Source organism: Kogia breviceps, chromosome 12 (assembly GCF_026419965.1).
Source record: "Kogia breviceps isolate mKogBre1 chromosome 12, mKogBre1 haplotype 1, whole genome shotgun sequence".
Classification (NCBI taxonomy): Eukaryota; Metazoa; Chordata; class Mammalia; order Artiodactyla; family Physeteridae; genus Kogia; species Kogia breviceps.
In genome coordinates this window covers 23,073,005-23,100,379 of record NC_081321.1, presented here as the reverse complement: position 1 = coordinate 23,100,379, position 27,375 = coordinate 23,073,005, and the positions used below count along the sequence as shown (strand labels likewise).

At 38.5% G+C, this 27,375-nt stretch overlaps 1 protein-coding gene across 23 annotated transcripts in view; it reads right to left on the bottom strand.

Annotated features, from left to right (window-relative positions):
- The window catches only part of FAR2 (fatty acyl-CoA reductase 2), a 128,855-nt gene that overhangs the window by 58,444 nt on the left and 43,036 nt on the right, over nt 1-27,375 (bottom strand). Inside the window, exon 1 of one of the 23 annotated variants that reach the window (XM_067008982.1) lies at nt 6,070-6,174. The exons of 20 other annotated variants lie outside the window; for them this stretch is intronic. The gene's annotated coding sequence lies outside the window, so the exon portion shown is untranslated. Of the gene's footprint in view, nt 1-6,061; nt 6,175-27,375 lie in introns of those variants that run through there. 2 more of the 23 variants (XM_067008977.1, XM_067008975.1) reach the window with 2 other exon arrangements.

Genomic DNA, 27,375 nt, shown 5'->3' with positions numbered 1-27,375 from the left:
AGGGAGATTATCCACAGTGGGCCTGCTGTATATAAAATACATAAATAAAATTAAAATTTAAAAAAAAAGAGTGACAAGTTCCATGGGTTCTAAAACTGCATGGAAACTGTGAGATGATAATTGCATGTTGTTTTAAGCTGCTAAATTTTGAGTAATTTGTTACACAACAATAGAAAACTAATTCAGTTGCCTTAGTTGACTTCCATTGCCTTCAACCAAAGAACTCTGACTGATGAAATGCTGGATCTCTTTAAAAATGCCTTGGCTGCAATCTGTGAAGCATATTTTAATCAATAAACAACAAAACCAGTTACATTTCTCTTGGGATTAAATGTCACAAAACATATTGGTTTCTCTGTAGCTATAGTTTAGCCTAGGTAGAAGAGTCCTTCTCTCACTAGGATCAGCTAAACCACTTGTTCTCAAACTTTTTTTGTCTCAGGATCTCTTTATACTCTTAAAATTATTGAATATCCCAAAGAGCCTTTATGCGGTTATGCCCACCAATACTTCACATATTTGAAAATAAAACTGAGATTTTAAAATATTTATTTATCATTTAAAACCATGATAAGCACATTAAATGTTAACAGAAATAACATGTTTTTTGAAAAGTGACTATTTTGAATAGTGACTGATATTTTCCAAAATTAAAAAGTCTATATTGTGAAGATTGGCACTGTTCTACATTTTTGCAAACCTCTTTAGTATCTGCCTTAGTAGAAGCAACTAGACTTTCATATCTCTTTCTTTATTCAATCTGTTGTATTATTTTGGTTGAACATATGGAGAAAATCTGGCCTCACACAGATATGTAGTTGGAAAGGGAGGGATATTTTAAAAGCCTTTCTAGATAATTGTGGATTTTTTTTTTTGATATTATACCAAAAACTTGGCAAATTATAGTTTCTTAAAGCTTAGTACAATTTGGAACCTAAAACCATATCAATGAACTTTTCAGATTCTGTTACACTAAGATCCATTGGCCTATCTCACTATCTAGATGGAGCTTTTACTCGTGCATAATTTTATAACATCATGCATTGGTCACCTGGAAAATGACAATTCACTGAGTTACACAGGTCTTACAAATGGTAACACGTTTCATTATATAATATTAAAAAATCATATTTGTTAATATCTAGTCAATCTTATCAGGAAAGTCTTTAAGTACTGAGAAGCTGTCAAGCTGATAGAAGTCTTACAAAACTCTATTTTTCATTTGAAAGCTTCAAGTTCATCATTGGCAAAAACACTGCCAGTTGTTTTCCTAAGCGACAAATTCACTTAGTTTATTTTGAGGGAATGTCTGCCAAATACTCAAATCTGAATAGCCATAGCTTGTCTATGAGTTATTCTTTCAGATAAAACAACATTCCATGAAAAAATCGGCTAGTTCAGCTCACAACTCAATCACACAAGTGCTTGTCTTGGAAACAACTCTGGTAGGGAGCAGTTCTTTATATATTTTACATTTCACCACACAAAATATTAAAGACATGTAAGCAAGGATTGAAATATAATTATTTTTAACTGCTTCCTCAAGGACATTCTTAAATGAAATGGGTTTTTTTCTTTTTAAGCTTTGAATACAATGACTACTAGTAGAGTCTGGGCTCATTGCCTTGATTCGTGCTAAGTTTAATACACTGCATTTATATTTTCATTAGTGCAAATGTTAGCACAGTAAAAAAGGCAAATAACATCTTAAATTTTTTGACCCTGTGGATCCCTGAAAGTATCTTCGAGACCTCAGAGGTCTGCAGACCACATTCTGAGAACAACTGGTCTAAACTATTATTGGAGGGCACGATACCAACCATTTCTGCACTTAGCTCAAAGTGGATTTAATAATACTTCCCAGTTTGGGTTTAGAACTTTTTAGGTATTTTCAAGCTGCAAAGAATTGCTGGTTCTGTTCGTGAGCACAGAAGTCCTTCTCTTTAACTTATTACACAAATGCATTAAAACAAGGTAGGAAAAAGAGTTTCTTTATATTTTAGATTGAGCTAGTAATTAGCAAGTGTTAGAAATATATTCATTCTATCATGACCAATCTAACCAGCTTAGTTAAAGCTAAAGATGATAATATATCACTAGTTTAACATGGTTGATATTCTGTTGCTCTGGTTTTCTTGTTTCAAAAGTTTGGGCATCTTTGATTTGTTGCTTCCCAAACCAGGAACTAAGACCCAAACTTATGAAAGGAGGCAATATCCCTCTTTTTCTTAACTACACGCTGGTTGCTTTTTTTTAGTTCAGGGTGTAATTTGGTATTTCAAGAGGTTAAGGGCAATTCTTTCTGAACATTTAGAGCTTTGGTAACAAAAGCACATCTGTTCTACTAGCTGTCTCTCTCAGTCAGCTGACTGATTCCACAAGAGAAGACTTCTTCTTTTTTTTAAACTCAACCTAGAATTCACTGAAATTATTGGAGAAGCAACATGGTATTGGACTAGCAGCACTTTATTTCCTGACAAAAATATAACCCTTGTCTTATTTGCTCCCATCACCCACCACATTTTTTCCCCCAGAGCTGGACACAGCCGCCGGGATAGCACAATGCTTGGCCCATTGCAGGTACCCAGTGATGCGGGAGGAACCGACTGGTACCTGGGCCAGGGCACACTCAGGAAAGGTAACAAGTGGTGAAAGGTTCTGGCATGGCTTCCAGATTTATTCCGAGAGAAAAAGCCCAACCATTAGTAAAAGTATATTGACTATAGATTTATTTTCTTTCCACTGCTGGACTCCTCAGTGTATATACTCTTGTTTGACCACACACTTCAGGACTTACTGGAGGAAGTGACTCAGTAATAGTCAGTTTTCAAGTGGACGAGTCTTATGGAAAAATACTGAGAGGTGCATAAAGGTGCATTTCCACAATGCAAGGCTTCTAAAATTGCAGCCCCATCATGTTCTACAGGGAAAATATGATGAGATATTCTAACTTGCACTTTAAAAATTCCAACACCTGTCATCCTGACTCAGATCTTTATTTTCATTCTAGTCTACTAATCTTACCCAGCTTCTCTATAAACATCTTTCCTACTGCCTAAATACTGTAGAACTTTGATAGAGAAATCCTAAAGAGAGATGAGAGAATTGCAAATGCAATCCAGAGCCAAGTTCAAGAGTTAACGGAGGTGAGACATATACTAATTTGGTGTAAGTATAGATAAAAGCATGCAGGTACCCTCCTGAAAGGATAAATTGACAGAGTTCCTATTTTAAGGCTTCCATTTCCTTTTGAAATAGGAAGGGAAGTCATGAGCTGAAAATGGCATGTAAAATTGTGGGTTAGAGGGTTTGAGGAGGATGGTAAAGAAGTGAAGGAGCTGTTATAAGAATTCTGAGGAGATGATCAGGGCAGGCAGAGTACTGTTGAGTAAGAATGAGGGTCTAGCCAAAATCGGGAGATCATTACTGCCACCAATCTGCACACATGTACAATTCTTCCACAGCTGTGCCTGGTGGTGCATGAACAGGTGCAAAGAAGTTGGACGTTAGAATTCTTCCAGGACTTGGATTTTGGAGGTAAAGTATGGGAGACAGCAAGAGAATGGAGTGTATGGTTTAAGAAAATGGTTTAGGACAATGGTTAAAAATTACGTAGTCTAGTCTGATTAGGGGTGGAAATGAAGCCTGAAAAGATGTCTGGAGGTATAATGTTTAGGACTTAAAAGAATGCTGAACATCCTTCTGAACATGGGAAAGAATGAACAAAGTATTTGAGATAGCTCCCAATCGGATATTCAAAGTTCAGTTAAAGCAAGGAGGTAAAGATGTAGAGGGCCTCCACAAACATTATTGGAAAGAGTAGGGTGGAGTGCTGCAGGGGAGAGAAAAAACTATGACGAAGGGAAGAAAACACAAGGGAACCTGATGAGAGTTTGGGAAAGGACGGGTGACTGGAAAGGCTTGCAATTTGGATGTTAGCCAAGGGCGAAAAGGATGGGACCAGGCTGAAGCTGGTTCGAGGTCAGTGTAGACCCCTGAAATTGTTGGAAGCTTGATGACATGAACAGTCTGAGTCCTTTCCTCTAGTTTTCAATGAGAAATTGGATGAGATAATGTCTTTGAAGAAATCTTAGCCTAGAACTGCAAACAATTAGTTCAATCCTGGGACCCACGCCTTGTGTTGGAAACAGCATTTGTCTCTTCCCAGGGATAAAACTGCAAAATCTGAATTCTTGGATTCAGGGTCTAAACCCCCTTGAGATATGCCTTTTTACAGCATCATGGGTCATAATATCGTACCCATCTCTTCTCTGACTTGTGAAAAAATCTGTGTCCCCAAAGTGCCAGGGTGTATATCCAGCCACGGCAGTACTCCCATGGCTCTCATAAACTCTCTTCTGTTGCTATACTGTATAATCTCTCCTATTTGACCGAGAGATCCTTGACGGGGAAGGTTGTTTCTTTTTTATTTCTGTATCGCCAGCAATTTGAGCTGTGCGTGGCACATGACAGGTGCACAATGTATGTTTGTCGAGTGAGTGAGGCACACAAATGAATCTTCTTGTATCTGTGCCCATCCTTGTCAATAGAGGGAAAAGCTGCCTCTCTTCCTATACGGGGCTCATCTCTCTATTTGCAGTTGGGGTTCACCTCCTCCACTCTTCTCTGAGAGCTATATTATTGGTTATCCCTTCCCTCTCTTGCACATCAATCTGCCACACTCAAAACTATCCTTCCTTTCAACTTTGGAATATCTCTCACAAGTTAATCTTTCCTGCCTAGACCCCATCCTTGAGATTCAAACACGGTACGCAACAGCTTACTTGACATTTCCACTTGAATATCACAAAGGTACCTTAATCTTAGGATCTTTCCCTTAAAGACTGGCTCTTATTCCAGTTTGTCCTATATTCTTGAATTAAATCACTGTCCATCCTACTGTATAAGCCTGAAGGCTTTGACACTTCCTTCTCTCTCACCTCCATGGGCACTCGTTACCCAGTCCTGACAGTTGTCTTCTGAACTTGTCTAATCGCCTGCCTTTCCACGTCCACCATCACCACATGACCTAAGCTACCAGGACATCTTTTCGGGACTGTTGTGTTTACTAGTAAGTTTCCCTGCATTCACTGTTACCCACATCAATCCCCAACTCCAATAACTTTGCCACACTGCAGTCAGTTTCAGTTTGGAAATGAAAATCGGATGCCCTTAAATATCCCTAAATAACTAATGTCTTCCCATTGCTTTTAGCATGAAGGCTGAAATCTCCAAGGAGACCTTGCAGGTCTGATGTGGCTTGGCCGCAGCCTGCCCCACCAGCACACCAGACGATATGTCTCTTGTACTAGCTTTGTTCACACTCACTGTCTTCTTTCAGTTAATCAAACATGTCAAACTCCACCCACCACAGGACTTGGCACAAGTCTAAGAGCATCCACCTCTCCCAACCTGCTTCTCTCCTAATCTTCTCCATCTCAGTGGATAAAAACTTGATTCTTCGTGTTGCTCAGTGCAAAGACATTGAGGCATCCTTGACTGTCTTTTTCTCACACTCTACATCCAATCCTCAGCAAATCCCATCAGCTCTGTCTATAAAGTATATTCAAGTTCTGACCACTTCTCACCACCTTTGTTTGTATGAAATTGGTTCAAACCATTATCGTAACAGCCTCTAAGTGGTTCTTGCTTCCCTTACCCTTAATCCACTCCACTAACAGTCTATTCTCTATAGATTAGCTTGAGCGATCCTTCTCAAAGGCATGTCAGGTCTATCACACCTAGGCTTAGACTCTCTAAAGGCTGCCTTTCTCATTCACATAAAAGATGCTGAATGACTTGGCCCCATTACCCCTCTGATGGCATCTAACGCACTGCACCCACCTTCCCACCCCACACATTTAGACACAGATCCTTCAGCTCCTAGAGCATGCCCAAGGATGCTCTACCCCAGGCCTCGGCTCTCATCCTTCCCCCTGCCCAGAGAGGCCTCCTCCACCCATAACTGCATGACTTGCTGCCTCGCCTTCCCATTTCAGCTCAAGGTAGCTTAATAGGGAGACCTTCCCCCAGACCCTCCCCTAGAAAATATCCACCTCACCTCCATACCTGCACTCCGTATTCAGCTTACTTTGTATTTTTCTTCTCAGCACTTATAACCTCCTGACAACATTTATATTTATTTTGTCATGTTTATAGTCTGTTTCTGTCCCCAGTCAGCCCCGCGTGGGCAGGGAATTTATTTTGTTCACTGCTGTATGCTCAGCACCAAGAATAGCCCTGACACATAGAATGACCACATGATGAATGCTGTTCACTTTAATGGCATGTTCTCCAGCCCATCTTTGTCTTATCGACCCTCAGTCATCCTTCAGATGTCAGTTCAGTTGCCTCCCCCACTGAAAAGTCTTCCCTGACCTTCCATATTTAATCTAATCTGTAATTTAACTCTTTCCATGTACCTTCCTCTGTTAGCACTTATGACAGCTGTAACTGTACACTTATCTGTAAGATATATTGATTAAAATTGCCCCCGAACTAGGCTTTAAACTCCCTGAGGGCAGAAATGCTACCCGCTTCTGCTCAACGCGGTATCCTTAGAATTTAGTGCAGAGCTCAGCGCTTGGTAGGCACTCAATAAAGATTTCTTGAATGAATGAATGAACAAATGAATATGGTCTCTTTGAAAAGTTTCTGGAGAGGATGTGGAGAAAAGGGAACTCTCTTACACTGCTGGTGGGAATGTAAATTGGTGCAGCCACTATGGAAAACAGTATGGAAGTTCCTCAAAAAACTAAAAATAGAGTTGCCGTATGATCCAGCAATCCCACTCCTGGGCATATACCTGAGAAAACTCTAATTTGAAAAAGATACATGCACCCCAATGTTCACTGCAGCACTATTTACAATAGCAAAGACATGGAAACACCCTAAATATCCATCAGCAGATGAGTGGGTAAAGAAGATGTGATATATATACACACACACACACATACACATACATATAATGGAATACTACTCAGCCATAAAAAAGAATGAAATAATGCTATCTGTAGCAACACGGATGGACCTGGAGATTATCATACTAAGTGAAGTAAGCCAGACAGAGAAAGACAAATATCATGTGATATTGCTAATATGTGGGATTTTAAAAAGATGATACAAATGAACTTATTTACAAAACAGAGATAGACACACAGCCATAGAAAACAAACTTATGGTTACCAAAGGGGAAAGGGGGGGGAGGGATAAATTAGAAGTTTGGGATTAACATATACATGCTACTATATATAAAATAGATAATCAACAAAGACCTACTGTATAGTACAGGGAACTATAGTCAATATTTTGTAATAACCTATAAGGGAAAAAGAATCTGAAAATATATATATATATATACATATATATATGTGTGTGTATGAGTATGACAGAATTGCTCTGCTGTACACCTGAAACTAACACAACATTGTAAATCAACTATACTTCAATTAAAAAGTAAATAAATAAAATGCTCAAAAAATTTTTTTTAAGTTTTGACATCTTTACTTCATTAACCAATTTCTTTTCGTTGCTCAGGACTACTTTATTTTTCATTGTATTTTCTTTAAGTTGAGAGATGTAGCTGTCAGCAGGTACAACATTAATTTATAGTAGGATTGCTAGAATAGTGATACCCATCTGGACCACTTGTAGGACTTGGACCTGAGTTCTTCATTTGAATCTGTAAAAATATGCCAGATACCTCTCAGGAACCTCACACTTTATTTTGTTTCTCATCATTAGAAGAATTAAAAACAAATTACAATTACAAAATATATCAATTATCATACTCAGGTAAACCACAAAGGAAAGCTCAGCATGCCCTACGCAGTGGGGAAGATGGGCTTTAGATTATATTCAATCATGGGTGGAAACGTTTTTAAAAACAACCATTGTTGACCTAACTGCAAAGAATGTCAAAACTAAGTAACTACAGAAAGAACATTGCTGAGTTTCTGCAAATGAAGAAAGAAAACCTTAATAGTCTCTGTGTTTTTGTTCTGCTCAAGATAAAGACATTCTTTTATGAGTTTCACTCTAAGATGCTGCAGATGCCAGCCAGGGATATCCACACACACACACAGGAAAGATTAAGATTTTCTGCCAGAATATGATGGAAAGAAATTGGAATGAATCACTACAAAAATAACCAAATTTTATAGTAAGTTTCTCAAAGTTTTTTGATATTATAATACTTAAAAAATAATAACTTGTTTAAAATTTAAACCTTTAAAGTAAATGTAATCCTGAGAGAGGGTGCCACTTTTCAGAATAAACAAAAAAAACCAGATATCACCCCAATATTTTAAAACTAAAAATCTTGACTATTTTGTTTCATTTGGAAACAAAACAACCAATATCAAAGTTGGAAATGTAGAACTTTTATAATATTTTCTGAGGAGAATGTAAATTAGGTTAGTAAAGGTAATGAGGTTTGAAAAACCCACTCTAAAAGAAAACAAAATGGAAACCAATTTTAATTGACCTTAGCAAAGTATAACAATGAAATATACACAGTTTGTGGCTATTATTCTGTCCTAGTGTTAAGTGTAGAACAGGGCAGATGTTAATTTCCCTGGAAAACTAAATGCACCATAAAAATTCTTAGGAAAAGACATTTTTTCCTGCAGTCAAGAAAATGCCGCTTTTTCAGATGTTTCCTTGGCTGACACTAGAAGTTCTTATTTCATAGTGTTTTTTTTTTTTTTTTTTGCGGTACGCGGGCCTCTCACTGCTGTGGCCTCTCCCGCCGCGGAGCACAGGCTCCGGACCCGCAGGCCCAGCAGCCACGGCTCACGGGCCCAGCTGCTCCACGGCATGTGGGATCCTCCCGGACCGGGGCACGAACCCGCGTCCCCTGCAATGGCAGGTGGACTCTCAACCACTGCGCCACCAGGGAAGCCCTTCATAGTGTTTTTGAAAAAATGTTTGCTTAATAAAGCAATCTGCCCAGATAAAACTGCCTAGAGACAATCAGTTGTAATATCCCTGTGTAAAAGGTAAAAAAACCCAAAAAGGATGATGCAGAAAGCCTGGGGGCAAATGCTACTAATACATAGAGTATCTGCTCAATAGAGAATCAATTACAAAAGAATTTCTACTACTTGTTACTCATACTTTAAAATTATCCTTTCATTGTTCATCAGCCCTGAGAAAGATGAAAAGGAGAATGCATGTTAATTATCAGGAGTTAAACAGATAATAAGAAACCATTGTACTGGAGATACTAGATAAACCATTATCCATTTATATTGACAATGTTTTGTCTCAGAGATCCTCATTATAATGTTTCTATTTTCTTTAATTTAAATTCTCTCCTTAAAATTTTCTATTAACTCCTTTTTAATATTGCCAATCAAAATGTCTTCAACTCTTAGCAACTAAGAGGCCAAATCTGTTGACAAACACCGGAAATCAGATTTTATAACAATTACAGCACACAGGGTGCCCTGAAGGAATCTGGGCACTGCCACGCTCTGAAGATCTTGCATTCCTCACCAAGATAGAAAAAAATAATCTCTTTATAAAGGGGGAAAGTCGCGTTTGCTTTAAATTTTATTTTCTAATCTTATTTTGTAAAGATCTAAGCAAAATAAGTTTTCAAAAATAATTCAGTATGTTCTATGTTCTTTCAAATAAGCTGCCCCATCATGCTTTTTGTATGGAGCTCTGCTTGGTTACCTCTGCCATCTTCCCAGATGGTGCCATTTTTCTCTAAAATAATGTCATAGTGTTCTGTATCATTATTCAAAATATCTGTTTAGAGGAATTTAGAGGCTCCACCCACTGGCTCCAAACCAGAATGGGACTAGGACTAAAATGATTTCAAAGTGGAATGAAAAAAAATGTGAAAATTAGACAGATATCCAAACTCCCTGAAAAGATGGGCAGAAAATATATCTCTATTCCACAACACTAAATTTAAATGACTTTGGATGGATTAGAATTTCATTTTAGAAGAAACTCACCATCATAAACATGTTTGTGAAAAAAAAAAAAAAAACATGTTTGTGTTCCCACAATAATTTGGAAAATTTTAAATCTTTTTCCAGAGGAAGATTTGCATATGAACTTTTGCCAATTAACACCTTACAGCTACTTTAGTAACAAAGAGCTTGTCCCAGTCCTTTCTGAACCTTCACCATTAGAAGTGAAAAGAGCAACCATGTAAATCCTGAAGACAACTCTCAAATCCTGTGCTATTAAATTGATAAATGAAGCAAGTCCAGAGGCTTGTCCATGGGTTTTGAGAATAAGACTTCTAATTTCCCTTTCTCCCAATTCCCTTACTCTGAGTCAACTTAACTCATAGAGGAAACCATGTAATAAAACCAGAATGATCTCGAACATCTGTTAAATTAACTAAACAAGGAGGCCATTAGACTGAGGTGGCTTTAAATGCTTAGTAGCTTACAAAAGCAAAGCAAAACTTCAGCCCTTATTGCCTCGAAGTTAGAAACGCACAACCTAAGGACAACCAGTCACAAACAGCCAACTAGGCTTTCTCAAATAATGCAACGGCTTAAGCTATAGCGTCCAACAGTTCCCTTGCTCTGCTTCCACCTCTTGTCTATCAAAGTCTTTCCCCTACGCGCCAGTTAAAGGAGGGCTTCTAATCACTTATGCTTTGGTGCTGCCTCATTCTACTTGATTTTTGCTCAAATAAACTCTTAAAAGTCTAATATACCTCAGGTTTTTTTAAACACTGCTCAGTGCAAATATCATCCAACCTAAGAAATAACTGGATCACTAACATTTATTGAGACTTACTGTTGCAGAAAACATCCCACGTGCCATGCAATTATTTTTTCAAATAATCCTTACAATAACTACATGAGGTGACAAATGAGGACTCTCATCTCAGGGAGCTTAAGTAACCTGTGCAAGTCTGATAATAGGACAAGAACAGGGATTTGAGCCCAGGAGCTCTGTCTCCAGAGCTTGTTTCCTTCTGCATGAAACTAGTAAGAGGCCCGTGACTACGTTCTCTGGGGTAAAGCATGTGCATCTTCACCTTCTCACATTATTCCGTTTGGAAATAAGGGAAGCTGCAATTATTCTGGGAGTTGACATAAGGTGAGGCCTTCAGGTGCCTGAAAGTGCACGAATGTGACAGTTGCTGAGCAAAGCTGTGATGGCCCCACTCCAGGGAGAGTATGATTGCCTTCATTAACTCTTGCTGCTTATCTTACAATTTCCACCTCAGCATTTGTCCTACATTCCTACTGGGTAGCCAGAAAGGCCAGAGTCCTAGGTGAGTTCCCACTGACATTATTATTATAGAGCATTCCTAGAACCCCTCCGTCCAATTATCCCGCTGGAAAAAATTTATGCTAATTGCTTAGAGTATAATATAACTGGAGCTGTTCTAACAGCCTGCACTTTGCCTAACAATAGCAATAGCAATAATAACGATAGCTAAGACTTTCTGTGCCAAGCCTTCTGGTAAGGGCTCCACAGGTGTTATCCCATTTCATCCTACAACAAGCCTTTGAGGCAGGCGTGATTATTACAGATGAGAAAACCGAGGCTCAAAGAGGGTAAGCAACTTGCCCCAAAGTTTTTTATTTACAGAGTTAACTGATTACTTCTTTTTTTTTTTTTTGGCGGTACGCGGGCCTCTCACTGCTGTGCCCTCTCCCTCCGGATGCGCAGGCTCAGCGGCCACGGCTCACGGGCCCAGCCGCTCTGCGGCACGTGGGATCTTCCCGGACCGGGGCACGAACCCGCGTCCCCTGCATCGGCAGGCGGACTCTCAACCACTGCGCCACCAGGGAAGCCCTGATTACTTCTTAATTAACATTATTTTTATATCCCTTTCCTTCAAAAAAGAACATGAGGCAACTAAGCACTCAGTTGGTGACCCTTCAGTTAGTCATTACAATCATACGTCTCTCATACTATTGTACTAATTCCACTTTGCAATTTAAATATACTATTAATATCCTTTTAAAATGCCACTTAAATCTAATAAATCATTACTTTGGTATGTATACAATTTGAACGTGTCCCACGGAGAAGCCAGTTGAAGCAAAAAAGTTGGTGACATGTTTATAGAATGAAGGCCCCAGTCCAATTCCCCCATACTCAACAGAGTAGAACAAGCAGCCTTTTGAGCACTTTGGAGTTGCTTATTTAATGAAAACACACACGCGCGCGCGCACACACACACGCACACACACACAGATCTATTGTCAGGTATGAGCTGGAATGAATAACCTCTCTGCTCTGAGTCTGCAAATTAAATTTTTTAAATGATTTTTTCCAGGCAAATTCAATAAAGTAATCAAATGCACCTGAAATATCATATTGCTTCCTGGAGCTCTCAAGTTCCCTGCTACTGTAATTTATGTTCGAACCCCATATGAAAACTCTTAGACTATAAACCTGCACCAGATGTGCCAAAGTGACACTTGGTAATGAACACACTCAGGCCAGAAATGAATTTCAGAGACTTGGAAAGCCATCCTCACCCCATCCACCCATCCCCAGCCTCCACAAAAAGTTCAGCATTTCATGCCATGCAGTCATAGTGAAAAGCAATTTTTCTTCATTCAAACGCTTAAATGACTTGCAACAATTGTTTGACTCCTACTTCACAGCCCCAGGTGAACCAAGTACTCAAGTTTAAGCAATGTACAACATTGCAGGCCTATTGATTCTACCTCACAGGAAATTAGCCATTGATTTCTCAGGATAAATGAGTTCTGAGGAGCTAGAGTGGAGACCACAGAAAGTGAAAATGAAATAAAAGAACCAGTCTGTCACCACAAGACTCGTTTAGCTTGTCACTCCTACCAATAACTTTAGCAACATCTGGGACTTCGTTCATTTCTTGTTTTCCTCTTACATTTTTGTCTTATTTCTCTGGCTTCAGGTTTCTCTAGGGCAAGAAGGTATGAGTAAGAGCTGAGCAGGAAATGTGGCAGAAGAATTTAAATCAGGTCTAAAGAGCAATGGTAGATTTCAGGGGGAGATCTAAAACCTCAGGAGAGAAAGGTCCCTTGCACTGTTATATCCATGTGCCTGAGGTCCAGCTCCCCCCAAGCTGACACCGGAAGACTCTGTGGGCTGGGCTCCCATGGACAGCTGCAATCACCTGTGTATTTTGAAATGCAGAAAATGCCTTCTTGTCCTAAAATGTGGCCATGGCAGCCCTAGGTGTGCCAGAGTTTGAGAAACATAAATTTGATTATCTCACTGATAATCAGGAACTGAATATCGTCTAGAAATTTATTCAATCATTGTTCATCCAACAATAAAAATTACCAGTGACCTGCTATGTTAAGCACTGCACTAGGTGGTAGACAGAAAGTGTTCTGAGTGTGAAGACTGCACCAAAGTACATGGACTTCCACAAATATACACCCTTCCACTGCCGCTTCACCCAACACCCAGTTCTCTGTGTTTGCTTGGGGAAAGAGATTTCACAGGAGCAGGAATGCACGGCGGTTAAGAACACCATCTCAAAAGTTATGTTGCTGAGGTTCCAATCGCAACCCTGACATATTTTAATTAAGTAACTTTGGACATGTTTTATAACTGCTTCAGTTTCTCTGCCTGCAGTCCTGCGGTGAGGATAATAATAGTACTTACCTCAGAAGATTGCAGTGAGGATTTACATGATTAATTTACTTAAATATTCCAGGGCAGTGCCTGGTAAATAGCACAATGTAAATATTACAGATATTCTCATCATCCTCTCAGGTTGATCAGATTTCCTACATTTCATTTGGAACAAATTGTCAGTGTGTGGGCGGTTGTGCTAAAAGACTTTGTGCTACAGGGAGATCACCTCTGTGCTTTGTGACCACCTAGAGGGGTGGGATAGGGAGGGTGGGAGAGAGGGTGATGCAAGAGGGAAGAGATATGGGAACATATGTATATGTATAACTGATTCCGTTTGTTGTAAAGGAAAAACTAACACACTATTGTAAAACAATTATACTCCAATAAAGATGTTAAAAAAAAAAAAAAAGACTTTGTGCTAATGAAGACCCTGGTTCCACTCATCTATAATAGCATTATGAATGATAATGGAGCTTATTTTCCAGAGATATAAAAGAACTAGCACAGTATCGGTAGCATTCTAAATTGGGCCTTATTAGTGGGTAAACCCAAATGTAGAAAGGTTATGGTCACAAAGACTCCCTCCTTGACCAAGCCTGACTAAAGTCAGCCTCCTCTGAGCCCTCTTCTTGACCAGGTCTCGACCTTGACCTGCTGAACCCAGTTTTAGAAAAGAATTCTGCTTAACCAGTTTATTGAGAATCCTCCCCACTCTTGAGATCCAATCAAGCTCCTCTTCCTCCACCTTGATATCTAACTAAGTTCCCTTCCTCCTCCCCACCTTAATATATTAACAAGCTCCTCTTAGTAATTTGCCCTCCTCTCCCTCATCCTGTTGCCAGCTATGAAGTCCTACTCATCTCATTTTGTACTTGGAGTTGAGTTCAACCTCTCTACCCTATTGCAAGGCTCTGGAATAAAGTCTTCCTCGCCATTTTTAACAAGTGTCAGGATAACTTCTCTTTAACAATGGAAACAATGAAATATCACTATAGTTGAATTATGATTCAGCCTCTACCCAGGGCAATGGGGAAAAGTTCAAATAGAGTAAAAGAGTTTATGATGATCAGAGACAGGTTTTCTTGACAGTTGGGTGATGCAGGTGAACAGGGGCAGATAATAAAAGCAAACATAGAAAACTTAAAAATACTTCCCTGAGTGTCATCTCTAGTTTTTTTTTCCCCCATTTAAAATAAAAGGTTACTACTCACGTTGATCCTAAAACAAACTCATTTTCTAATATTGGTGGTAACAGTAATGACATATTCTTTATACAGAATAAAGACAGACATATACAGACATATCATTCTTTTTACATATCTTCTAGCCTGACTGTAGGGCTAGACAGGGGAGAAGACTGGCTACAGGTAGACCATAAAGCAGAAACAAAGTGTCTAAAATAATTTGATAGAGTGGAAAGCCAAAATAAGTAAATAAAATAGAAGGGGTATTTAGGGCAGTTAAATTTCAGCTCAGCTTGAATATATTTTGAAGAGATGGAATTAATAGTTAGGATATTTGTATTTTTCTAATTGAAAACAGTCACTTAGTGTTCAAAATATACCAGTCAGTCTCCAGAAATCCTAATTAGGAGATAGGACAGAGGTTAAAGAAAGGAAATATTGATGCATGGAGAAAAAAATGTGCACTTACACTAGTCATAAATGATTTTTTACTTTTTAAATAGGTAAATCACCATTTTCCTGAAGGAAGTACTAATAAATAGTAAAAAGTCCTTGATTTTAAGTTCAAGTTGTAGAGTGCTCTCAAAGTCATCCATTAGATGAATAGAGAAATATAGCAAGTCATTTATGAGAACAAACTCTACCTCCCTTTAGGATTACTGCAAATCTAAAATCTTCCCTATATGCTCAAAGAAATTTACCCGTAGGATTCCTATTACTTTCAGTTTATGGGAAGAAACTAGTCTAAGCTTTCCACTGTTTTCCCCAACAGAATACTGCTCTTGATCTAACTCTATGCCTGACATCCATTAGCAAGGAAAATCTAATAGAGAAAGGGAGAAAGTAAGGGAGACCTTTAAAGAAAAACTGCCAAGGCCAGAGTCCATTAAAAACTAACCTTGAATGTCAAAGAAGAGCCCTGAGTTCTAGCCCTCGCTCTGTTTCCAGTTAGCACTGTAATCTCACTGAGCGCAGTTTGCTCATTTGTAACGTGCAGGCATGACGATCTCTAAGTACCCATCTAGCTCTAAAACTCTCTTGATTTGTAATGAGTAGTAAGTGCCATAATAATAAATGATTTGATCCTAAACATTCCAGACTTCTAGGTTTCTAAATCTGGCTTGAATGTTTAACCCCCCAAAAGGAAAAAAAAAAAAGTTTTCTGTATCTGAATGATAAGAAACACTAAAGCTTTTAGGAAAAGGGGAACCAAATGATGCTATTATATTCTTCCGTGGGGTCTTTTGAAAATCAAAGGACTGATATCTGCACTACAGATATAAGCATTTGCAGAATTATTTATATCTCTGTAAATAACCCAATTTCAAATTTTAAGGATTTAAATGGGTCTAAACTTTACTTATTTGTCCTCTTTTCTTTCTTGTTTACATAGTGGCAACATATACATTACAAACGATTTTCAAGAAGAGATTTTCTCATATCCATGGTGTGAGCTAATTTACAGGTTATGGAGGTACTCTTCTAGGTGCTGAGGTACACAGTGAACTACACAAATTCCCTGTTTTTGTGGAGCATATCTTCCATCAAAATTGTCTTGTTTTAATAATATTAGTAGTGCATGATTATAGAAAAATATGAAGAAGAAAGTAAATGCCACCTGAGTTACAATGTTGTCCCATTTGTTTCAGGCAATTTTTTTCCAAGACAGATTGTAACGATTTACAGTTCCAGCTGCCATGTAGTTTTTACTTTACATAACAAACTCTTATTTAGAATGTACTCTGTGCCAGATACTATTCTAAGTGATTTAGAATATTAACTCATTTAATTCTCATATCAGCCCTATAAGGTAGGTAATAGTGGTACCCATTTTGGATATAAATTCATTGTTTCTGAGGAGTCAGTTGTTATTCTTACTGTGGTTTTCCTGCATGTAACTTTTCCCGCTTCCAGCTGCTTTTTAACATTTTTCTCTTTACCTTTGTTTTATAGAAATTTTCTAGATGTCATTAAAAAAAAATTAATCCTTCTTGGGGATCTGAAAATAGATGAGGGCTGGACACAAATTTGGGGGTCAGCTGCATGTGGAATAGAATAAACAGATAACTTTGCAAGTGACAGCAAAGAAGACATAAGAGAAGAAAGCACCTGAGTAACTCTACGTATAAAAGATAAAAGAATGGGTCAGAGAAAAAGCAGCTGGAGATGTGAAATAGAAACAAAGAGTAGAGGTCACAATCAGAACCTGGGTTTCTGATAAGTCCTAGTTCTCCTATTTCAGTGGACCAAGTAGCAGGGCTCAAGTCCCCACATCACTGAGGTTTGGGCAAAAGACTGCCCTGTCTAGCCTGCGGCTGTTCAATGCTAAGTGGAGTGAGAGTAATGACAGAAACCGAAGCGTCCGGCACAGGTCACAAGTGCCCGTGGTCTTTAAACTTCAATTCAGAGGAAGAAGCACAGGAGGAGGATTCCAGCTGCTTCCAGGATATGTGTGTGTGCATATGTGTGTGTTTTCCCCTATACACCTCATAAACCTGTCCAAAGCTCTTGTTCATCCAAAAAATGCTAAGCTTCTAGCCAGTTTTGAGGCAGTACATTGAATGCTAAAACACAAACTTACTTAAAATTGTCTTTTAAGTTATATGAATAAGCAGAGATTCATGGTTAATGTGCTGTGTTCAAGTTTCTGAATAATTCAGTGGTATAAAATTGATCTTCTCTTAAGATCCAATAGAATTTTATTTGCAAAGAATCTTATTAAACGCCAGCTGGAATCTAACCATTTCCTTCACATGAGGTGGCTTTCTTTAACTAGCTAGCGAGCTAGCTAGGTAGCATCCGCATCTGTGTGATTCAGGAAGTACCAGTGCAGAGTCTCCCCGGGTCCCAGGTGAACAGCATGAGAGCACAGGGTGGTTACCCTGTTGGGGACGCTAGCTTTGCTGCCTCAGGGGTGCCTCCTGCTGGCTGCTACTCAGGGGAATCCCACACTGCAGTGCTTCTCTATGAATCACCACATCCCCATAGGGACAGCCGGAATCCTGTATCTGAGAGAATGAGAAAGTGGTGAAGTATTAGCACGTATCTACACTTAATTTCTCTCAAACTTAAGCTTCCAAGCAGGGCGTGCAAGTGGGAAGAGAGGAGTTATGTGATACGGAGGAATTCTAATATCCTTCTCCAGCTGTGAAAGTCGGGTGTTGCGGCTAAATATACCCGGCTATCCTAGGCCAAATATGTTTCCAAAGTTCCTTGGCCTGGCCCACAAGATTATTTAAAAATCAGATGAAACCTGGCTTTTCTGCCTTCTCTCTTTTTTCTCCTCCGACACGGACTTTTTATTGCAACCAAACAAGCCTTTTCCTTCTCATAGCACCCTCACTCCTCTTTCACACCTGTCCTGGATCTCTCACTTGGCCTTCTTTAAAAACCTCTCCAGATGGCCCTCACATGCAGGAAAGGTTGAGAACCTCCCCAGACGGCCTGCCTGACCAGGAAAGGTTGAGAACGACTGGCCTCTCTTCAAGGTCCCAATCAAATTTGACTTCATCTATGAAGCTGCTCGGGCTACCCTGGGATCCAGGCACATCTCCCTCTACTGAACCCCTCAGCTACAGTTTATGTCAGTCCTTGGCACATAATAATGATTTCCCTTATGTCATTTCATGTTACGATCTTCGTTTATTCTTATTTAGCACTTTTACCGTTCTCTCCCTTCCTTAAAAGTCTGTGTGTCTTAATCCCTCAATTAGAGGTGGAAACAAAGAGGGTTGAATCCCACTGTACTTTCCATTTAGTTAGGGGTCAAGAAATATGTTGACTGCCTGAAAGGGGTCAAAGACACCAAAGCAAGGCCAAACCATTATTTAATCCGTGCAGCCGAAGACGAGTTTTGTAGGAGAGCTGTGTGCCCCTCAGTGCCATGCGGATGCTGCAGCTCTCAGGGTCTGAGCCCTCGTGCCAAGTTGAAAGCAAACCAATGTTTATGACATTGGGCACAGTTTCTCAGTCAGTCTTAGTTCTGATGAGGCAAGAGTCTGTGTTAGGTAAACTTAGGTGTCACTTTTTGAATATAGTGTCTTAATGCTCCGAGTCTCAATCCTTATAGGAACGCTGCGACAATCTGCAAGAGTTCAAAGAAGCTGTGAAAGTTACTGGGATCCAAGACTCAAAATGTGATGAAAGAAAAGCCCTTGGTCCAATTCTGCACAAGGGTGAGGACTGCTGGATCCTTTGGTGATTCTCCCCCAGTTCTTGGGAAACAAGTCAGGCAAACAGGTGGTGTGGGACTGTTCTCATTGGGTAGAGGGAGGTGTTTTCATAAAGCCTGCTTTCCCAGTCATGCCAAGTATCAAAGTGTAAATTTAAAGGAAGCACCGTACAAGAAACTGCATCATTATTAAGCTTCTACTTCCAGAAGATGCTATCATTAAGATACCATCCCTGGGCTTTAATCAAAGCAAAGAGAATTGAGTTTTTTTAAAAAAATAAGCTTTTCATAATGGACATTTAGTAGCCACAAGTCAAAAAATAAAATACATTTTAAAAGACAAATCAAAATAAGAATCAGTAAGTTCTAGAACTCTCTCTACTTACAGCCTCCTTTAATGTTCAGCTATGTGGCATAGCTGTTATTTCCTAGAGACTGAGATTTACAAGAATTTCACGGGTCTCTGAGACCCTTTTAGGCCTAAGGATGCCTTGTGTTCTCCCCTCTATGTGAGACCCTTTGCATTTGGCCAGTATCATTACTTCATTCAGATTTCAAGAATCATATGGGGCTTTTTCTCCATTTCATTGGCCTCCTTTTTCTGGCATCACTTGGCTATTCTTTCTCTACATACTTAACAAAATAGTAAGAGTTTAAAATATGGCATAGATTTTAGTGTCCATATTTCATTCATCTTTTTTTTTTTTTTCTCATCTAGTCATTCAGTAAACACTGTGAAGCAGAAATTTTGTGCCTTCAGATCAGCAGAATAGGTTGGGCAAAGGTTTGAATAACACATCAGTCCACTGAAAATTACCAGGCCTGTTCTTTGCTGAGATCAGGGAAAATAAAATTTCATTCCGATTTTACAGATCTTTCTCCACTACCCCTGAAAATATGTGTAATGATTCCGATCTAGTAGGGGACCAATGAGGAACATTTCCTGAACGTAGTAAATTACATAAACTTTTACTACCACGTCCAATCACAGGTACATGGGATGATTGTCAAAGCCTGAAAGAATGAATACTTCCAAACCATAGGTTTCACTGTATGACCATAATTAAATGGAGAACCTCAAATTTCTCCATGAAAGCAACAATATAACAAATATTTATGATTATTATAATATTATAAAGGAGTCATCAGTAGGATTCTGTCAAGAAAAAAAGATCTTGGGACTTCCCTGGTAGTCCAGTGGTTAAGACTCCATGCTCCCAATGCAGGGGGACTGGGTTCGATCCCTGGTCAGGGAACTAGATCCCACATGCCGCAATGAAGATCCTGCATGTGGCAACGAAACTCCCATGTGCTACAACCAAGACCTAGTGCAGCCAAATAAATAAATAAATATTTTTTTAAAAATGAAAAAAGGTCTTGTGAAAGACTGTAGCAGCTGTGTAGCTACATAAGCTCACCTCATGGCCTTTGCACAGGTTGTTCCCTCTGTGGAGAACACAGTTCACAAAGCTGGTTCCTGCTTTACCCTTCAGGTGTCAGATTAGATGCCACATGCTCAGAAAAACCCTCTTGAACACCCCACATATAGTAAATGAGTCTTTATTTTTCCTTCTCTCGGATTCATGTAAATTTTCTTCATGGAACTTGTGACAATTTTTTCAATTTTTATTTTTTATTTTTTTGCGGTACGCGGGCCTCTCACTGTTGTGGCCTCTCCCGTTGCGGAGCACAGGCTCCGGACGCGCAGGCTCAGCGGCCATGGCTCACGGGCCCAGCCGCTCCGCAGCATGTGGGATCTTCCCGGACCGGGGCACGAACCTGCGTCCCCCGCATCGGCAGGCAGACTCTCAACCACTGCGCCACCAGGGAAGCCCGACAATTTTTAACTGTATCATTTTGTATATACTTTTGTCAGGTATCCCATTGGAATATTAGGTCCACGTGGGCAGGGACCATTTCTTCATTGTCTCTCCAGTGCCAGCCTAGTCCTGGCTTCGAGGAGATATTTAGGAAAAAAACTAGGGGAAAAAGTAAATGACCTGCTTTTATATGAAGAACAAATTCATTTCTTCTTTTACAAATGGATATGTTTCTCATTTGCTGCTATGCCCATGAAACAAACTGCTGTGAGATGACTGTGCTGTTTGTCAAGTCATTGATTACAAAATCAGGATGGGCTTTACCACTTTGATCCTACTGAAAATTACATTTACCTCTGATATATTTTCTATCTAACTCTAAGTCTTCTGAAATTTGTAACATGCTAGTGGTGATCAAGGCCCCACCCATTTATAACCTTCATTCCTGCACTGACACAAACAGTTTTCATGAAGGTAAAACAGTACTGTGGGAATTGAATGGCTTTCATAACCTCAGAGGTGGATGGTCATATACACCTAATACAATTGCCATGACTTAGAGACTTTCTTGGGGCCCAAGCATAAGTATGGAGACCCTTCCCACTAACTAAGATTAACACTAGGAGCTTAACTCTTCGGTGATTCTCCCATGGAAATCTAAAAACTAAGGTTACTTCTCACGTAGGTAATAATTCTTTGCAAAGGAGGGTAGATGTAGAGCAAAAATGTACACCATAAATTTCCCGCAAAAATGATAAAGACATAGTAGGGGATTTTAACACCCCACATTCACCAATGGACAGACCATCCAAATGAAAACAAATAAGGAAACACAAGCTTTAAATGATACACTAAACAATACGGACTTAATTGATATTTATAGGACATTCCAACTAAAAACAGCAGATTACACTTTCTTTTCAAATGCCCATGGAACATTCTCCAGGATAGATCATATCTTAGGTCACAAATCAAGCTTTGGCAAATTTAAGAAAATTGAAAATGTATCAAATATCTTTTGCAACCACACGCTATGAGACTAGATATCAAGTACAGGAAAAAATCTGTAAAAAATACAAACACATAGAGGCTACACAATACACTACTAAACAACCAAGAGATCACTGAAGAAATCAAAGAGGAAATCAAAAAATACCTAGAAAAAAATGACAATGAAAAGAAGACAACCCAAAACCTATGGGATGCAGCAAAAACAGTTCTAAGAGGGAGGTTTATAGCAATACAATTCTACCTCAAGAAACAAGAAACATCTCAAATAAACAACCTAACCTTACACCTAAAGCAATTAGAGAAAGAAGAACAAAAAACCCCCAAAATAAGCAAAAGGAAAGAAATCATAAAGATCAGATCAGAAATAAATGAAAAAGAAATGAAGCAAACAACAGGAAATATCAATAAAACTAAAAGCTGGTTCTTTGAGAAGGTAAACAAAATTGATAAACCATTAGCCAGACTGATCAAGAAAAACACAGAGAAGACTCAAATCAATAGAATTAGAAATGACAGGGCTTCCCTGGTGGAGCAGTGGTTGAGAATCCACCTGCTGATGCAGGGGACACGGGTTCGTGCCCAGTCTGGGAAGATTCCACATGCCGCGGAGCGGCTGGGCCCGTGAGCCATGGCCGCTGAGCCTGCACGTCTGGAGCCTGTGCTCCGCAACGGGAGAGGCCACAACAGTGGGAGGCCTGCGTACTGCAAAAAAAAAAAAAAAAAAAAGAAATGACAAAGGAGAGGTAACAACCTACACTACAGAAATACAGAGCATCATGAGAGATTATGACAAGCAACTCCATGCCAATAAAATGAACAACCTGGAAGAAATGGACAAATTCTTAGTAAAGCACAAATTTCCAAGACTGAGCTAGGAAGAAATAGAAAATATAAACAGAACAATCACAAGCATTGAAATTGAGACTGTGATTAAAAATGTTCCAACAAACAAAAACCCAGGAACAGATGGCTTCACCAGCGAATTCTACCAAACATTTAGAAAAGAGCTAACACCTATCCTTCTCAAACACTTCCAAAATATAGCAGCGGGAGGAACACTCCCAAACTCAGTCTATGAGGCCACCACCACCCTGATACCAAAACCAGACAAGGATGTCACAAAGAAAGGAAACTACAGGCCAATATCACTGATGAACATAGAGGCAAAAATCCTCAACAAAATACTAGCAAACAGAATCCAACAGCACATTAAAAGGATCATACACCATGATCAAGTGGGGTTTATTCCAGGAATGCAAGGATTCTTCAATATACGCAAATCAATCAACGTGATACACCATATCAACAAACTGAAGGAGAAAAACCATATGATCATCTCAATAGATGCAGAGAAAGCTTTTGACAAAATTCAACACCCATTTATGATAAAAACCCTGCAGAAAGTAGGCATAGAGGGAACTTTCCTCAACATAATAAAGGCCATATATGACAAACCCACAGCCAGCATTGTTCTCAATGGTGAAAAACTGAAACCATTTCCGCTAAGATCAGAAAAAAGACAAGGTTGTCCACTCTCACCACTATTATTCAATGTAGTTTTGGAAGTTTTAGCCACAGCAATCAGAGAAGGAAAAGAAATAAAAGGACTCCAAATTGGAAAAGAGGAAGTAAAGCTGTCACTGTTTACAGATGACATGATACTATACATAGAGAATACTAAGGATGCTACCAGAAAACTACTAGAGCTCATCAATGAATTTGATAAAGTAGCAGGATACAAAATTAATGCACAGAAATCTCTTGCATGCCTATATACTAGTGATGAAAAATCTGAAAGTGAAATTAAGAAAGCACTCCCATTTAGCAATGCAACAAAAAGAATAATATATCTAGGAATAAACCTACCTAAGGAGACAAAAGACCCATATGCAGAAAACTATAAGGAAGTGATGAAAGAAATTAAACATGATACAAACAGCTATACCATGTTCTTGGACTGGAAGAATCAACATTGTGAAAATGACTATACTACTCAAAGCAATCAACAGATTCAGCGCAATCCCTATCAAAAGTGCCTATCAAAATGGCACTTTTCACAGAACTAGAAGAAAAAAATTTCACAATTTGTCTGGAAATACAAAAGACCCCAAATAGCCAAAGCAATCTTGAGAAAGAAAAACGGAGCTTGAGGAATCAGGCTCCTTGACTTCAGACTATACTACAAAGCTATAGTAATCAGGAAAGTATGGTACTGGCACAAAAACAGAAATATAGATCAATGGAACAGGATAGAAAGCCCAGAGATAAACCCATGCACATATCGTCACCTTATTTTTGATAAAGGAGGTAAGAGTATACAATGGAGAAAAGACAGCCTCTTCAATAAGTGGTGCTGGGAAAACTGGACAATTACATGTAAAAGAATGAAAGTAGAACATTCCCTAACACCAAACACAAAAATAAACTCAAAATGGATTAGAGACCTAAATGTAAGGCCAGACACTATAAAACTCTTAGAGGAAAACATAGGTAGAACACTCTATGACATAAATCACAGGAAGATCCTTTTGGACCCATCTCCTAGAGAAATGGAAATAAAAACAAAAATAAATGGGACCTAATGAAACTTAAAAGCTTTTGCACAGCAAAGGAAACCATAAGCAAGACCAAAAGACAATCCTCAGAATGGGAGAAAATATTTGCAAATGAAGCAACTGACAAAGGATTAATCTCCAAAATTTACAAGCAGCTCATGCAGCTCAATATCAAAAAAACAAACCACCCAATCCAAAAATGGGCAGAAGACCTAAATAGACATTTCTCCAAAGAAGATATACAGATTGCCAATGAACACATGAAAGGATGCTCAACATCACTAATCATTAGAGAAATGCAAATCAAAACTACAATGAGGTATCACCTCATACCAGTCAGAATGGCCATTATCAAAAAATCTACAAACAATACATGCTGGAGAGGGAGTGGAGAAAAGGGAACCCTCTTGCACTGTTGGTGGGAATGTAAATTGATACAGCCACTATGGAGAACAGTATGGAGGTTCCTTAAAAAACTAAAAATTGAATTACCATACAACCCAGCAATCCCACTATTGGGCATATACCCTGAGAAAACCATAATTCAAAAAGAGTCATGTACCAAAATGTTCATTGCAGCTCTATTTACAATAGCCAGGAAATGGAAGCAACCTAAGTGTCCATCTGGATGAATGGATAAAGAAGATGTGGCACATATATACAATGGAATATTACCCAGCCATAAAAAGAAATGAAATTGAGTTATTTGTAGTGAGGTGGATGGACCTAGAGTCTGTCATACAGAGTGAAGTAAGGCTAACACATATATATGGAATCTAACAAAAAAAAACAAACCCAAAAACATGGTTCTGAAGTACCAGGGGTGGGACAGGAATAAAGACACAGATGTAGAGAATGGACTTGAGGACACGGGTAGTGGGAGGGGTAAGCTGGGACGAAGTGAGAGAGTGACATGGACATATATACACTACTAAATGTAAAATAGATAGCTACTGGGAAGCAGCCGCATAGCAAGGAGATCAGCTTGTTGCTTTGTGACCATGTAGAGGGGTGTGATAGGGAGGGTGGGAGGGAGATGCAGGGGGGAGGAGATATGGGGATGTATGTATATGTATAGCTAATTCACTTTGTTTTAAAGCAGAAGCTAACACACAATTGTAAAGCAATTATACTCCAATAAAGATGTTAAAAAAAATGATAAAGGCAAAACAATTGCACTCTTGTGCAAGAGTTACTATGTTTTCATTTTTTGTGTGTGTGGTTTAAAGAGGAGATTCCTGGCTTGTTAGAATATCACACAAACCAAAGACCACAGCTTTATACCAAACCTTGAACAAAATTAAATTTTGTTATATGTTTCTCTTCTCTGCAGAATACTAAATATCACGTATCAGTTCTTTCTTCAAAAGTCATCTATAAAATGAATTGCAAAATCATTTATACTATCTTGTTTCCATGAATTCTCATTGTCTAATGTATAATTTAACCAAAAGAGCATCCATCTTCTGGAAAAATATCACTGAGATTTATTTCTTTTATGCCTCTCAGCTTTTCCATGAAGATATAACTAGAATGGATTTGGGATCACTGTTCCACTAGAAAGTTACTGATAGCTCCTGCAAGAACTTGTTTTTTGATGGTAAGGAAATAAATTCAACTCTCAAGTTCTTAAAATAGTATGTGACCACCAAAATATTCATCAGCTAAACAAATAAATGTTCATTTGAGAATACAAATAATTTCTTGAAGGGTCTCGAAGGTTCTGTCATTATCTTCTGAGTACACCAAAATGACCATCCTTATTTTACTTGGATAAAAAATGTAACCATGTGGTGATTTTCAGAAGGCATCAAATAGTAGACTTTGGACCAGACAGACCTGAGTTTCAATTTTGATTCTACCATTTGCCCTCTCTTAACCTTATTTTCCTCATTTGTAAAATGACAATGATAACATAGGATTAGTGGAGATTTATTAAGATAGTGAGTATAAAATACTTGGAACACTAAAGATGTTGATTGGAAGTAAGTTCCCTTTCTTAAATTATATCAAACAAAAACCAAACAAAAATCCTCTATGTAATACAATATAAATTGTTTATTATTGCTGAGAGACTCATTTTTTCAAAGTCACCATCAAAAATGGTAAATTAACAGGAACAATCAAACACTATTCTGGAGCACTGTTGTCTAATAGAACTTTTTATGATGTAAGAATGTTCTATACTTGTGCTGTCCAATATGGTAGCCACTAGCAATATGTGGCTACTGTGCACTTAAAATGTGGTTAATATAACTGAGGAACTGAATTTTTATTTTTATTAAATTTTAATGAATTAAATTGTAATTAAATTATTTTTAATTGATCAATTTTTTTCTTCCAGTTTTATTGAGATATAATTGACAAACAGCACTGTATAGGTTTAAGGTGTACAGTATAATGAATTAAATAAATAAATAATTAAATTTTAATAAATAATTAAATTTTAATTTTAAATATCCGATGTGGCTAGTGGTTACTGCATTGGACAATACAGTTCTAGTGGAATAATGAGCTCAAATTTTGCCAAATTGATGTGGACATATCAAAGTCAGCATTCACAATTAAAAAAATGAATACTAGTCTACATGTAATTTATGACTAACCAGTTCATCTTAAGTCTCACTGTGATAGACATTAGAAAGTGGAGTTCTTTTCTTGATGAGTCTATTTCTTGACCTCTGTTTCTGCCCCTAACTCCAGCTTACATATAGATGAAAAGGCAGAAATCCCATTTGACTTTAAGAGGCCAGAAGGTTTGGTATGCCTATCTCAAATCAGGCTGATATGTTTCCTCATGCAAAAAGATGATAGTAAATATAAGACCTCACCCTCCCTTTTATCTCTTGTTCAGAAGACATCTGTATTCAAATATAAATTTGTGCTCACAAATACATCTAAAGGGCCGTAGATGTCTATGAGAATTGTGACCAAAACTGATATATATATATATATATATATATATATATATAGTAAATTGGGATATAGTTGTGTTACAATGTTGTGTTAGTTTCTACTGTACAGCGAAGTGGAGTTCCCTGTGCTATATAGCAGGTTTTCATTAG